The following is a 13,246-nucleotide window of genomic DNA, read 5'->3' as shown; positions in this document are numbered from 1 at the left end:
TGTAGACTCTGATAATCTAGTTTAAAGAGGATAATGTGGATTAAGTAAAGGTTTCCCCTGACGTTAATTCCAGTCATGTCTGACTCTGGGGGTTGGTGCTCATCTCCATTTCTAAGCCGAAGAGCCGGCGTTGTCCATAGACACCTCCAAGGTCATGTGGCCGGCATGACTGTATGGCGCGCCGTTACCTTCCCGCTGGAGTGGTACCGATTGATCTACCCACATTGGCATGTTTTCAAACTGCTAGGTTGGCAGGAGCTGGAGCTAACAGTGGCCACTCACTCCGCTCCCGGGGTTTGAACCTGGGACCTTTCGGTCTCCAGATCAGTGCTTTAACGCACTTCGCCACCGGGACTCCTAATGTGGATTATCTGCTTTGATAATCTGGATTATATAGCAGCATAGAAGAGCCTAAGAGGTTTTAAAAATAATTACACCCTTAGGGTAATTTACATGCTTAGGCATGTTATCTTAAGGCCCCTTCTAAAATCTAGATTATCTGCTTTAAACTGGATTATATGGCAGACTCATATAATCCAGTTCAAAACAAATAATGTGGATTATCTGCTTTGATAACCTGGATTACATGGCAGTGTAGAAGGGACCTAAGAGTGAACCACATGCTATATTCCATCAGTAGACATTTACAGGTCAGCTCTTAGTTTTGTTCACAGGACTTGATGGAACCCTTATGTGCATTTATGTTTAGGTTTTATCTGAAAAGCCTGCTGATAATGCACAAATAGCTATAATAATACAGAACAAAAATGTATGTGTATATACACTCTTGTAAAAATCCCAAGAAATGTAATACAAATCAGGTTTCCACAACTCTATATTAAAGTAATTATCTTTAAACTATATTGCATATAACAAATTTGCTTTCAGGATATCATAAACAAAGGTACAATATCCATGTCATAATCTCACAAAGTATACTATATCAGGAGTAAATAACAGACATAAAGAGACAACCAAGTCCATATTATTCGTGGAGTTACGCAGAATCTTGGGCCAATGTCAATTGTGATAAAGACATTCAGATATAGTATACTTTGTGAGATTATGACATGGATATTGTACCTTTGTTTATGAAAGCAAATTTGTTATATGCAATATAGTTTAAAGATAAATTACTTTAATATAGAGTTGTGGAAACCTGATTTGTATTACATTTCTTGGGATTTTTACAAGAGTGTATATACACATATATTTTTGTTCTGTTTATCTGAAAAGCCACCTGCAGAGAACAGCAAAAAGATAAGAACATGAAGATGCTGTGGTGGTTTCCCATTTGTTTCCAGATATTAGCAACAGTTTCTGATAGCTTTAAGATAAGTTGGATAATAATCTATAATTGTGAACGTCCTGCCAAGATCCAATAGTATAAGATTTGGGAAGATCAGTCTTTTTTTTTTTAACAGTCTAGGTTGCGTTTTGTCAGATTAACTGGCAACCCCTACCCTCTTTTCTGCTGCTACTTTACAGATGTGGCAGAGACAACCTTCATGAGCCCTTGAATAGAGAATCCCCTCTCACTATCGTTATTCCGGCTCTGCCAATCCCCTTTCCTCTCTTGTCTTTCTCTTGGGATACCACACTTGGTCAACAAGGCTGGCAAGGAGGTGAGGTCATCAGAGTTGCTGCCTGGAAGTTTTTACGTCTCAGTGACAGCGGCTTCACCGACCCTATTGCTAATACTTGTTGAACATACGTTTTCTTATTTCTTTATCATGTCAGAAGCGGACCGAGGGTACAGTTGTAATGTATTTAAAAACACAGACAAACACGAGGGTACAGTTGTAATGTATTTAAAAACACAGACAAAACTTGGCATTATACTAAATGTCCTTTGATCAGTAGATGGCCACTTGGAGTGCTTCTGGTGTTGCTGTTAGAAGGTCCTCCACTGTGCATGTGGCAGGGCTCAGGCTGCATTTTAATAGGTGGCAGGGCTGTAGCTAAGGGGTGTGTATGTTAGGAATTCAACCCTCCCCCCAATTTTTCAGGTTTAAAAAAAACCTGGTTTACTCATGAATTCTAAATGATTAACCAAATTCCCATGAGTGTCCACTGAAGTTTATCTGTCTTGAGTGTCCACTGAAGTTTATCAATGGAGCCTGATTTCTAAATTATTTTGCACTATGGAACTACTTTTCATGTTTCACTAAAAAAAAGTGTCGTTCCCCCCCCCCCCCTGAATTTTTTTTCTGGCTATGGTCCTGAAGGTGGTTTGCTCTTCTTCACACTCACATGTCGTGGACTCCACTTTGTGGCCCAATTTCTTAAGGTTGGCTCTGCATCTCGTGGTGCCAGGGCGCAGTCTGTTCAGCGCTTTCCAAGTTGCCCAGTCTTCTGTGTGCCCAGGAGGGATCAGCTTGAAGCATCCCTTATCTGAAACGCTTAGATCCAAAAATGCTTTGGGTTTTATTATTATTATTATTATTATTATTATTATTATTATTATTATTATTATTATTATTTTGGAGTGTCTGTATTTCCATAGGAGCCCCGGTGGCGAAGTGCGTTAAAGCACTGAGCTGGAGACTGGAAGGTCCCAGGTTCAAACCCCGGGAGCGGCGTGAGCGGTCGCTGTTAGCTCCAGCTCCTGCCAACCTAGCAGTTTGAAAACATGCCAATGTGAGTAGATCAATAGGTACTGTTCTGGTGGGAAGATAACGGTGCTCCATGCAGTCATGCCAGCCACATGACCTTGGAGGTGTCTATGGACAACGCCGGCTCTTTGGCTTAGAAATGGAGATGAGCACCAACCCCCAGAGTCAGACATGACTGGACTAACATCAGGGGAAACCTTTACCTTTACCTTTTACTGTATTTCCATATAGGTTCATAATAAGGCATCTTGGATAAATGAGACAAGTCTAAACACTAATTTCATGTGCAATTCATACACATCACCTTCTCATTACTAAAGTTAGTTGGTCGTTTGGTTAGTTGGTTGTGTTTTTAAAAAGTAACGCTGCCAATAAATAATACTTACAAATCACTCCTAATACACTGTAGGGAACAATGAAAACAAATGGCATTTAGAAAGTAACCTTCCAAACTATTCACCTTTGCAGAATTGTAAATAGTTAGATGTAGTAATTTCTGCACATAGCTGCAGTTAAAGGTACAAGAACAGGCTAGAAATGTTCTCCCTCTAGCCAGCTGACAAACCTGCTTCAAGAAGTAGCGAACAACTACTATGATAATGTTGTCTGTGCGCATTCAGATGAGAAGACCTACAAACCACTCGGAACATGTTTGCAGAAGCATACGAGAAGCTTGCCCTCTCATTGAACATCGAGAAAACCAAAGTGCTCTTCCAGCAGTCATCAGCCAATTACTCTGCAATGCCAGGAATACAGCTTAATGGTGTATCATTAGAAAACGTTGACCATTTCTGCTACCTTGGCAGCCACCTCTCCACAAAAGTCAACATTGACACTGAAATACAACACCGCCTGAGCTCTGCGAGTGCTACATTCTTCTGAATGAAGCAGAGAGTGTTTGAGGATCAGGACATCCGTAGGGATACCAAGGTGCTTGTTTATAAAAACTATTGTCCTCCCAATCCTGTTATAAGCCTGCAAAATGTGGACTGTCTACAGACATCACACTCAACTCCTGGAATGATTCCACCAGCATTGCCTCCAAAAAATCCTGTAAATCTCTTGGGAGACAGGCGGACAAATGTCAGCGTGCTAGAAAAAGCAAAGACCATCAGCATTGAAGTGATGCTCCTACGCTATCAACTCCGCTGGTCTGGCCATGTTATCTGAATGCCTGATCACCCTCTCCCAAAGCCTGACCAGGACCGCCTTCCATCTGGAAACAGATGTCCTCACTACGGAAGAACATGCAGGTTAAAAATAGGACTCCACAGTCACCTACGTACCCACTGCCAAGACACTACACGTGGAGGCTCATCATACTCGGACAACAAGGGATAGTCTAAGTTAAGTATCCTTTTTTCTTGTCATTTATTGGAGAAGGCAGAAGTAAATAGCATGGTATTCTCTCAGGACATTCACAGCAGCTTGGACGGTAGGAACCATCAAATACAATAATCAAATAAGTGGGTAAAGGAAGAATGAAGTGAAGCAACCAAAACACTAGAAATCTGCCTCACAGTAATCATATGCTTCAAAGCAAAGTTATACAGCTAATAACTTTAATGGAAAAGATGTAAATGTTTTGTGAAGGCTTTCATAACCGGAATCACAAGGTTGTTGTGTGTTTTCCGTGCTGTATGGCCATGTTCCAGAAGCATTCTCTCCTGACGTTTCACCAACATCTATGGCAGGCAAACTCAGAGGTTGTGAGGTATATTTGAAAAACTAAGCAAGGAAGGTTTACAGTGTTCCCTCACTTATTGCAGGGGTTATGTTCCAGGACCACCTGCAATAAGTGAAAATCCGTGATGTAGGGACACTATATTTATTTCAATATTTATACTTTATTTCAATATTTATACTTTATTTTAGCAGTTACAATATACAGTACACCAGTAGAGAAGAAGAATGGAAGCTAAATAACCCTTTTTTATTTCCAACCCTTCCCTATCCTCCCCCCTCTCCCTTTATTTCTCCCTTCCCCCCCATCCAATACCTGCGAAACAGCAAAAATACCGCAATAAATGGTGTGCATTAATATTTATTAATATTTATTGAAAACCCACAAGCATGTGGACAATTTCAACAGAAAGGAGGAAACCATGAAAATGAACAAAATCTGGCTACCAGTATTTAAAAAACTGTAAAATCAGAACAGTAAATAAGGAACAATACTCTGAAAACAGAGGAATTCCAGACATGAGTCAATCTGGGGCAGCCAACACCTCTGAACAAAAGATTTCCCCAGACAGGAAGAAGCCAGGATATGAATCTGGCAATTCCATTAATGCTAATCAAGGTGATTAATTAAAACATTCACACTCTCCTCCAACAGACAAGAGTTCCTTCTTCCACCCTGGACTTTCCATAGATATATAAACCTCCCTTACCTAGTTTCCAACATATCTCATACCTCTGAGGATGCCTGCCATAGATGTGGGTGAAATGTCAGGAGAGAATGCTTCTGGAACACAGCCATACAGCCTGGAAAACGCACAACAACCTGATGTAAATGTGGTGAACAAGAAAAAAGCACAGGTCCAAATCAACTTATGTTTGTAAAGTTGTTAAAAAGCCTATCAACGAAGCTAGAAAATCTCTAAAAAATCCAGATAAACCCTTGTGGAATAGGTCCCAGTAGGGCACCGGTCCACTAATTCATTTTTGATTATTTACAGGAAATGCATCAGCAGAAAAGGATGTCTATTTGCTCCATTTGTAAAACAATCAATAATGACATTCCACATGCACTGGACTTCCTAAAAATAAATGGTTTCCTGTTATTGGAAGCATTTAGCAATTTTTAAACTAGCTTTACAGACAATAAATATCATAATAGCTCATAATTACTGCAAGCTACAGTGTTTTGCTAGCTACAAAGGCATATTTCAGATTCACTCAGAACAACCCATTAAAAACAATGTGTGGTATTTTTAATCAGAGAAGTGCAGCTTTTCACAAGTTCAGCCTAAATGTGAAGTATAAAAGGTGTGGTTCAAAGGGGTGGGGAGATGGATCTAGCTCATGTGCGTGTGTGCCATCATGTCATCATGGAGGAACTGCAGGATGTTCACAAATTTGTCAGGGCACCTAATATTTTGGAAGATGGTCCAGAGAGCACTGCGATTCACTGTGTCAAATGCCTTTGCAAGGTCAATGAATGCCATGTACAGAGATTGATTTTGTTCCCTGCATTTTTCTTGCAGCTGTTGTGCAGTGAAGATCATGTCCACTGTTCCTCTGGAGGGACGGAAGCCATTCTGGGATTCTGGGAGGGTGTCTTCTGAGACAGGGAGATGGCGGTTTGCAAGGATTCTTGTGAGGATTTTCCCAACTGAGGTTAGAAGGGAGATACCGCGATAGTTTCCTCAGTCTGTTCTATCCGCTTTCTTGAAAAGGGTGATGATGGTGGCATCCGTGAAGTCTGCTGGGATTTTCTTGGTCACCCACACTTTTTCAATGAGCTGGTGGAGTTATTGTATCAGCTCAGGTCCACCCTCTTTGAAGATTTCAGCAGGAATCCCATCAGGTCCACTGGCTTTGTTGGCTGATGGCATTGCTGACTTTCTCCAAACTATGCAGTGCTGCAAGCTCATCCCTGGTTTGTTGTTGCGGGATTTGTGAGAGGGTCTCTTCGGCCACATTGGAGCTGCAATTCAGTAGGTTCTGGTAATGCTCTTTCCAATGTAGTGCAATGGATGTTTTGTCCTTCAGAAGTTTGGTTCCATCTGATGAGCGTAGAAGCTGTATGCCATGGTTTCTAGATGATCTTTGTGGCTTTGAAAAATCCCTGAGCATCATGGGTGTCTGCAAAGTGTTGGATTTCTTCAGCCTTCTTTGTTCCAGATGTTCTTGAGTTCTCTGGTCCTTCTTTGGACCTCAGCTTTTGCACTGGCATAGATCTTTTTCTTAGCAGCTCAGTTGGTGTCTCTCTGCCATGTTTGGAAGGCTTTCCTTTTGTTATCAATTAACTGTTGGATTTCTTTGTCATTATCGTCAAACCAGTCTTGAAGTTTCTTAGTTTGATATCCAATGGTTTCTTCACAGGCTGTGATGATGAAGGTCTTCACTTTGTTCCAATGTTCCTCAATGTTTTCGGGGTTTTCTGTGGGTAGATGATCCTTGAGTGTTGTTTGGAGAAGGGCTCGTTTGGAGAGCTCCTGAAGGGCTTGGGTGTTCATTTTGTGCCTTGTTTTTCTTCCTTGGAGTCTGCGTTTGGGGACGATCTTGACAGCCATCGTGGATCGGATTAACCTGTGGTCCATCCAGCAGTCATCAGCACCTGTCATGACTCTTGTGAGAAGCACATCGCGGTGGTCTCTGGCACGTGTAATAACATAGTCCAAGAGGTGCCAATGCTTTGACCGGGGGTGCTTCCATGATGTCTTGAGCTTGTTTTTCTGGCGGAAGAGCATGTTGGTGATGAGAAGGTTGTGCTCTCCGCATTTGGTGAGAAGCAAAATGCCATTCGATTTGCTGTTTCCGACCCCGTCTTTTCCCATGATCCCTGGCCACAGGTCGGAGTCCCGTCCAACTCTTGCATTAAAGTTCCCCAGGAGGATGTTTTTGTCCTCCTTAGGTATCTCCGATAGGACAGTGTCCAACTGCCAATAAAATTTTTCCTTGATGTCTTCATCAGCATCTAGTGTTGGTGCATAGGCACATATGAATGACCCAAACAATTACCGTCCGGTCAGCCTCACATCGATACCAGGCAAGATTCTGGAAAAGATCATTAAGGAAGTGGTCTGCGAACACTTAGAAACAAATGCGGTCATTGCTAATAGTCAACACGGATTTACCAAAAACAAGTCATGCCAGACTAATCTGATCTCTTTTTCAATAGAGTTACGAGTTGGGTCGATACAGGGAATGCCGTGGATGTAGCCTACCTGAATTTCAGTAAGGCCTTCGACAAAGTCCCCCATGACCTTCTGGCAAACAAACTAGTAAAATGTGGGCTAGACAAAACTACGGTTAGGTGGATCTGTAATTGGCTAAGCGAACAAACCCAAAGGGTGCTCACCAATGCATCGTCTTCATCATGGAAAGAAGTGACAAGTGGAGTGCCGCAGGGCTCCGTCCTGGGCCCGGTTCTGTTCAACATCTTTATTAACGACTTAGACGAAGGCTTAGAAGGCACGATCATCAAGTTTGCAGATGACACCAAACTGGGAGGGATAGCTAACACTCCGGAAGACAGGAGCAGAATTCAAAACGATCTTGACAGACTAGAGAGATGGGCCGAAACTAACAAAATGAAGTTCAACAGGGACAAATGCAAGATACTTCACTTCGGCAGAAAAAATGGAAATCAAAGATACAGAATGGGGGACGCCTGGCTTGACAGCAGTGTGTGCGAAAAAGACCTTGGAGTCCTTGTGGACAACAAGTTAAACATGAGCCTACAATGTGATGCGGCTGCTAAAAAAGCCAATGGGATTCTGGCCTGCATCAATAGGGGAATAGCGTCTAGATCCAGGGAAGTCGTGCTCCCCCTCTATTCTGCCTTGGTCAGACCACACCTGGAACACTGTGTCCAATTTTGGGCACCACAGTTGAAGGGAGATGTTGACAAGCTGGAAAGCGTCCAGAGGAGGGCGACTAAAATGATTAAGGGTCTGGAGAACAAGCCCTATGAGGAGCGGCTTAAAGAGCTGGGCATGTTTAGCCTGCAGAAGAGAAGGCTGAGAGGAGACATGATAGCCATGTACAAATACGTGAAGGGAAGTCATAGGGAGGAGGGAGCAAGCTTGTTTTCTGATGCCCTGCAGACTAGGACACGGAACAATGGCTCCAAACTACAGGAAAGGAGATTCCACCTGAACATCAGGAAGAACTTCCTCACTGTGAGAGCTGTTCGACAGTGGAACTCTCTCCCCCGGGCCGTGGTGGAGGCTCCTTCTTTGGAGGCTTTTAAGCAGAGGCTGGATGGCCATCTGTCGGGGGTGCTTTGAATGCGATTTCCTGCTTCTTAGCAGGGGGTTGGACTGGATGGCCCATGAGGTATCTTCCAACTCTACTATTCTATGATTCTATGTTTCTGTGATGTTGCCTGATGGTTTTTGGCAAGGTTAATTTGTAACTGCAGAAGCACTACCATTCTCTGGTACCCTTCCTATACTATAAAACCCAGGATTCAATAGGATGTTAATATGGCTGTCAAAGTGAAATCATAGGACTGTGATCGAGGTGACCACCCTCCCCCCCAGGACTTTGTAAAAGATAGTTCAAAAATCAAGACTTTATGTTCTATATTCCATATATTTATAGTAGAAGGTGATTGAGACTTTTTACTGGAGTTTACTGTGGATTATCCCTGCACTCTGAGGCAAGAGATAACAACTTCATGAATTGTAAAATCATGCTGCTAAAACTCCACTTTTATGAATTTCCATATTGGGTTCCCCAGATGTTGTGAACTTCGTTCTTATCAAATGTTTTCAATTGTTTATATCATTCATGATTCCCCTTTATGCAATGTAACCCACCTCTATGGATTCTCCCTTACTTCCTTGAAATCTATCTATCTGCCTATATGTATTTGTACTCTTTGGGATCCCTGGAAAATATGTATTTTTCCCAGCTGGGTTTATATTCCAACTTTATTTTATTTTTCATTTTATTTCATATAATTGCCAAGTCATGAAATCAAATAGGGAATATTTCGAACTCAACTTGAACCCCAGAACCTGCCCCATTTTCTATGACCCAGGCTTACCTTCCCCAAAAAAAAAGGTTAATCCGCTGCCGCTTAACCCAATCAAATTCAGATTGCATGGACAATATAGGGCTTGAGTCGCCGAATTCGGAGTATTTGACCTAAAGGTGATTCGCCCTCAAGGCAAACATTGTCATATCTCCTCCAAAAGGAAATCCAGGACACCTCAGGAAGGCGCCCTGCTGAGCCCATCACCACCCATCCCTACTTCCACCTCTGACACCCCAAGGCATATCTGAAATCTGTGTACGTGACAGGAACCCTTGATTGCTGTCATTAATCCCTTTAGAATTCGGCCGGGCAGGAATTAATCCGATCTTTCCTGCTCAGTCACTTCATTGTTTCCATAACTCCCGCCTTCTCCTCCCTGATTGGCTCGAGTGGGGACAAAAAGCAGCTCCCTATTGGGCCAGCAGAGCAAGGCGGGAAACGAAAGCCCGCCTCGTTCAACCCTCTAGCCTATCCGCGATCAGATGGGCGGGGGAGCGGGGCGGGAAATTCAAGGGGCTGTCAGACTGAAACATTGTATAAATATGGCTTTATTTTGGTTATATGGTACCCTAGTAGACTGAATGATCACTACTGGAGTCCTTTTCAGCTGAATCGCTCAATAAAGACTCCTTGGCGGATTTTCCTTCAACTTTGGCGGACCTTCTTCATTTCGGCTTCAGGTTGTATTGCGGCTCATATTTTCCTATTGGCTCCGCCAGGGTCCGTTCTCTCAGGACCGGATCGGGACTCCCCTTAAGGGCCCGATCCCCTAAAGCGCGGTCGACAACAGGACTATGTAGTGTGAAAGGGACCCAGAAATGGTCAAGTCTGGCCAAAGCAGCTAAAGTGAATCTATAACTTCCCTTTAAGTCAGTGGTTCTCAACCTGTGGGTCCCCAGATGTTTTGGCCTTCAACTCCCAGAAATCCTAACAGCTGGTAAACTGGCTGGGGTTTCTGGGAGTTGTGGGTCAAAACACCTGGGGACCCACAGGTTGAGAACCACTGCTTTAAGTAATAGACCTTGGTTTTGTTAATGCAATCGAGAATAGAACTTGTTTTTTTGACCACAACATCCCACTGTTGATCATGTTCAGCTTGGTAGCCACTAACTTCTAGATTAGTGGTTCTCAACCTGGGGTTCCCAGATGTTTTTGGCCAACAACTACCAGAAATCCCAGTTTGCCAACTGTTAGGATTTCTGGAAGTTGAAGGCCAAAAACATCTGGGGACCCCAGGTTGAGAACCATTGTTCTAGATGTTTTTTGTGTGTACTGTTCTTAAACCAACTGTTGCCCATCCTATATTTGTATGTTTCATCTACTGTCTTGGAGCCCCCGGTGGTGTAATGGGTTAAACCCTTGTGCCTGCAGGAGACTGACAGGTCGCCAGTTCGAATCAGGGAGACCAGGTGAGCTCTCTCTGTCAGCTACAGCTCCCCATGCAAGACGTGAGAGAAGCCTCCCACACGGATGGTAAAACATCAAACATCCAGGCATCCCCTGGGCAATGTCCTTGCAGACGGCCATCTCTCTCACACCAGAAGTGACTTGCAGTTTCTCGGGTCAATCCTGACACGAAAAAATAATCTACTTTCTTACTCCCATTGGGAGCCCCCGGTGGCTCAGTGTGTTAAAGCGCTGAGCTGCTGAACTTGCAGATAGAAAGATCACAGATTTAAATTTGGGGAGTGGAGTGAGCTCCCGCTGTTAGCCCCGGCTTCTGCCAACCTAGCAGTTCGAAAACATACAAATGTAAGTAGATCAATAGGTACCACTCCGGCAGGAAGGTGCTCCATGCAGTCATGATGGCCACATGAACTTGGAGGTGTCTATAGACAACGCTGGCTCTTCAGCTTAGAAATGGAGATGAGCACCAACCCCCCAGAGTCTGACACGACTGGACTTAATGTCAGGGGAAAACCTTTACTTTTTTTTTTTTACTCCCATCTACAAGTCTGCTGACAATGTCAAAGAGTTTTAAAACACTGGCAAGGTAGAGCTTCCCTATGCAAGAACCATGTTGATTTTTCTTAGCAAGACCTTTTCCTTCTATACGTGCAGTAATCCCAGCTTTAATACTACCTCCCACCAAGTTAAGCCAGCATGCTGCAATTTCCTAGATCCAGGGGAAAGTTCTTGAAAATTGGTATTACAATGACTACCTTCCAATCCTCTCATCAGGCAACCAATTTTAACAGTAGTAACAACAGAGCAGCTCATCAGTTGCTCAGCACATGCTGTGAATCAGAGAAAACTAAAAGCTGACCTTGAAAATGGCTCTTAAAAAGCCCCAAACAAAGATCAGAATCATTGTTTTCACCACTGAGTAACTACTAGATGTGAAATATTCCACAGAATTTGTTGTGTAGCAGAGAGGCATCCCATAGACTACTGGAATCATCTTCTGGGATCCCTGAAGGACCCCTGAAAAGTCCAGCAGCTATAGCAATACAGCTGGATGCTGCTCAATTTAATTCCTAACACTCTCCACCAATCAGAACATTGTAGTATTGAAAGGCCACTACAGCTTTAAAGATGAGTTGTGCGGACAAAGAAAGGTGTGTTTTGTTTCTACCTGTGCAGGACTTTGCAATATGTATCTGTAAGACAATTACCTTCAAAGGGTCCTGGCTCAGGAGGGAAATCAGGCAGAAAACCCAGTCACGTGAGAGATGCAAAAAGCAAAGTTTATTTTCACCACAGCTGTGAGAAGGCGACTGCCGTACATACCCCAGAGGGCTGTACTATGCAAATGGCCGTCACAAAAGCATGTCACAACAAACAAAGAATTTATACCTTTTGCTTATCTAAAATTGACCAATGGCTGAGGGTCTTCCTCACCTTCCACACCCACTTGGCATAAGTGATACCTGTGACCTCACTTGTTGATTTCAAGCTAACTTTTGGTCTTGGAACTTTCTGGAGAAAGACACCAGCTCACAGGAAGGGAGGGGCATATGCAGAGGCAAAGCTACATAGGCAAAAGTTTACTATTTTCTGACTTATGGTTCCTTCATCTCCAGATCCAGGACCTCAGCTGTAGTCTTTTCAAACAGTTACTTCTGCAAAGGATACAAAATCTTGTGTCTTAAGATGGTGAATGCAGACTCTATAATGTCTGAGTTTAAAAAAAACAAAACAACCAACCTTACTTTTTTCTGATTCCAAAGGTAATATAATAATAATAACAAAATAATAAAACTTTATTTATATACCGCTCCATTTTCTTGAGAGGACTTGGGGCGGTTTCCAACAAGTGTACAAAAACAGTCAATTGTCAAAAACATCAAAAACTTCAACATAGTAAACAATAACATCATCAGACAGAAGTAATTGTGGCTAAGGCATTTGTTGCAAAGAGAGTCTTACTTTCTGGGGGTTTCTTTTCCTATATGTATCTGCTAAGGTCCATAAATCAGAGGTCCAGCAAGAACATATGCTTAGCATGTTTCTAGAAGATGTGATCCCTCAACTGGTGACAGGTCGTCATCATAGGAGATCACTTGTGGCTGGGTATAATTGTCTTCCAAAGGTACAGTATAGGCAGTGGGTTAGAATGACTGAATCCATATCCACCGCCCATGTGCCGGTCCATAGGTAGGGGCTTCCAGATTACATAGTCTTGCCCCTGTCCTTACTGGTTCTGGTTTGCTTGGAAGGCTCTTGTGCACAAATTTGTTTTGTGTGTGTGGATTGGTGCACAGCAAACAATACACAATCTTCACAGAGCGAGGTTCTAATCCAATGGCATGGATTCCATAATGATTGGTGGCTTTTTATCTGCTGCAGCCTTCATCCACCTTCACAGCTGTTGCAAAATGCACCATGCTATCATCTGACTGCTCTGCTGTGGAGGACTTCCTCAGATTGTTTTATGTAATATAAAAGACACAACTGGGTTGTGTCTTGCTGGCTG

The sequence above is a fragment of the Anolis carolinensis genome, chromosome 2 (genome assembly GCF_035594765.1).
Source record: "Anolis carolinensis isolate JA03-04 chromosome 2, rAnoCar3.1.pri, whole genome shotgun sequence".
Lineage (NCBI taxonomy): Eukaryota > Metazoa > Chordata > Lepidosauria > Squamata > Dactyloidae > Anolis > Anolis carolinensis.
This window is presented reverse-complemented; position numbering follows the sequence as displayed.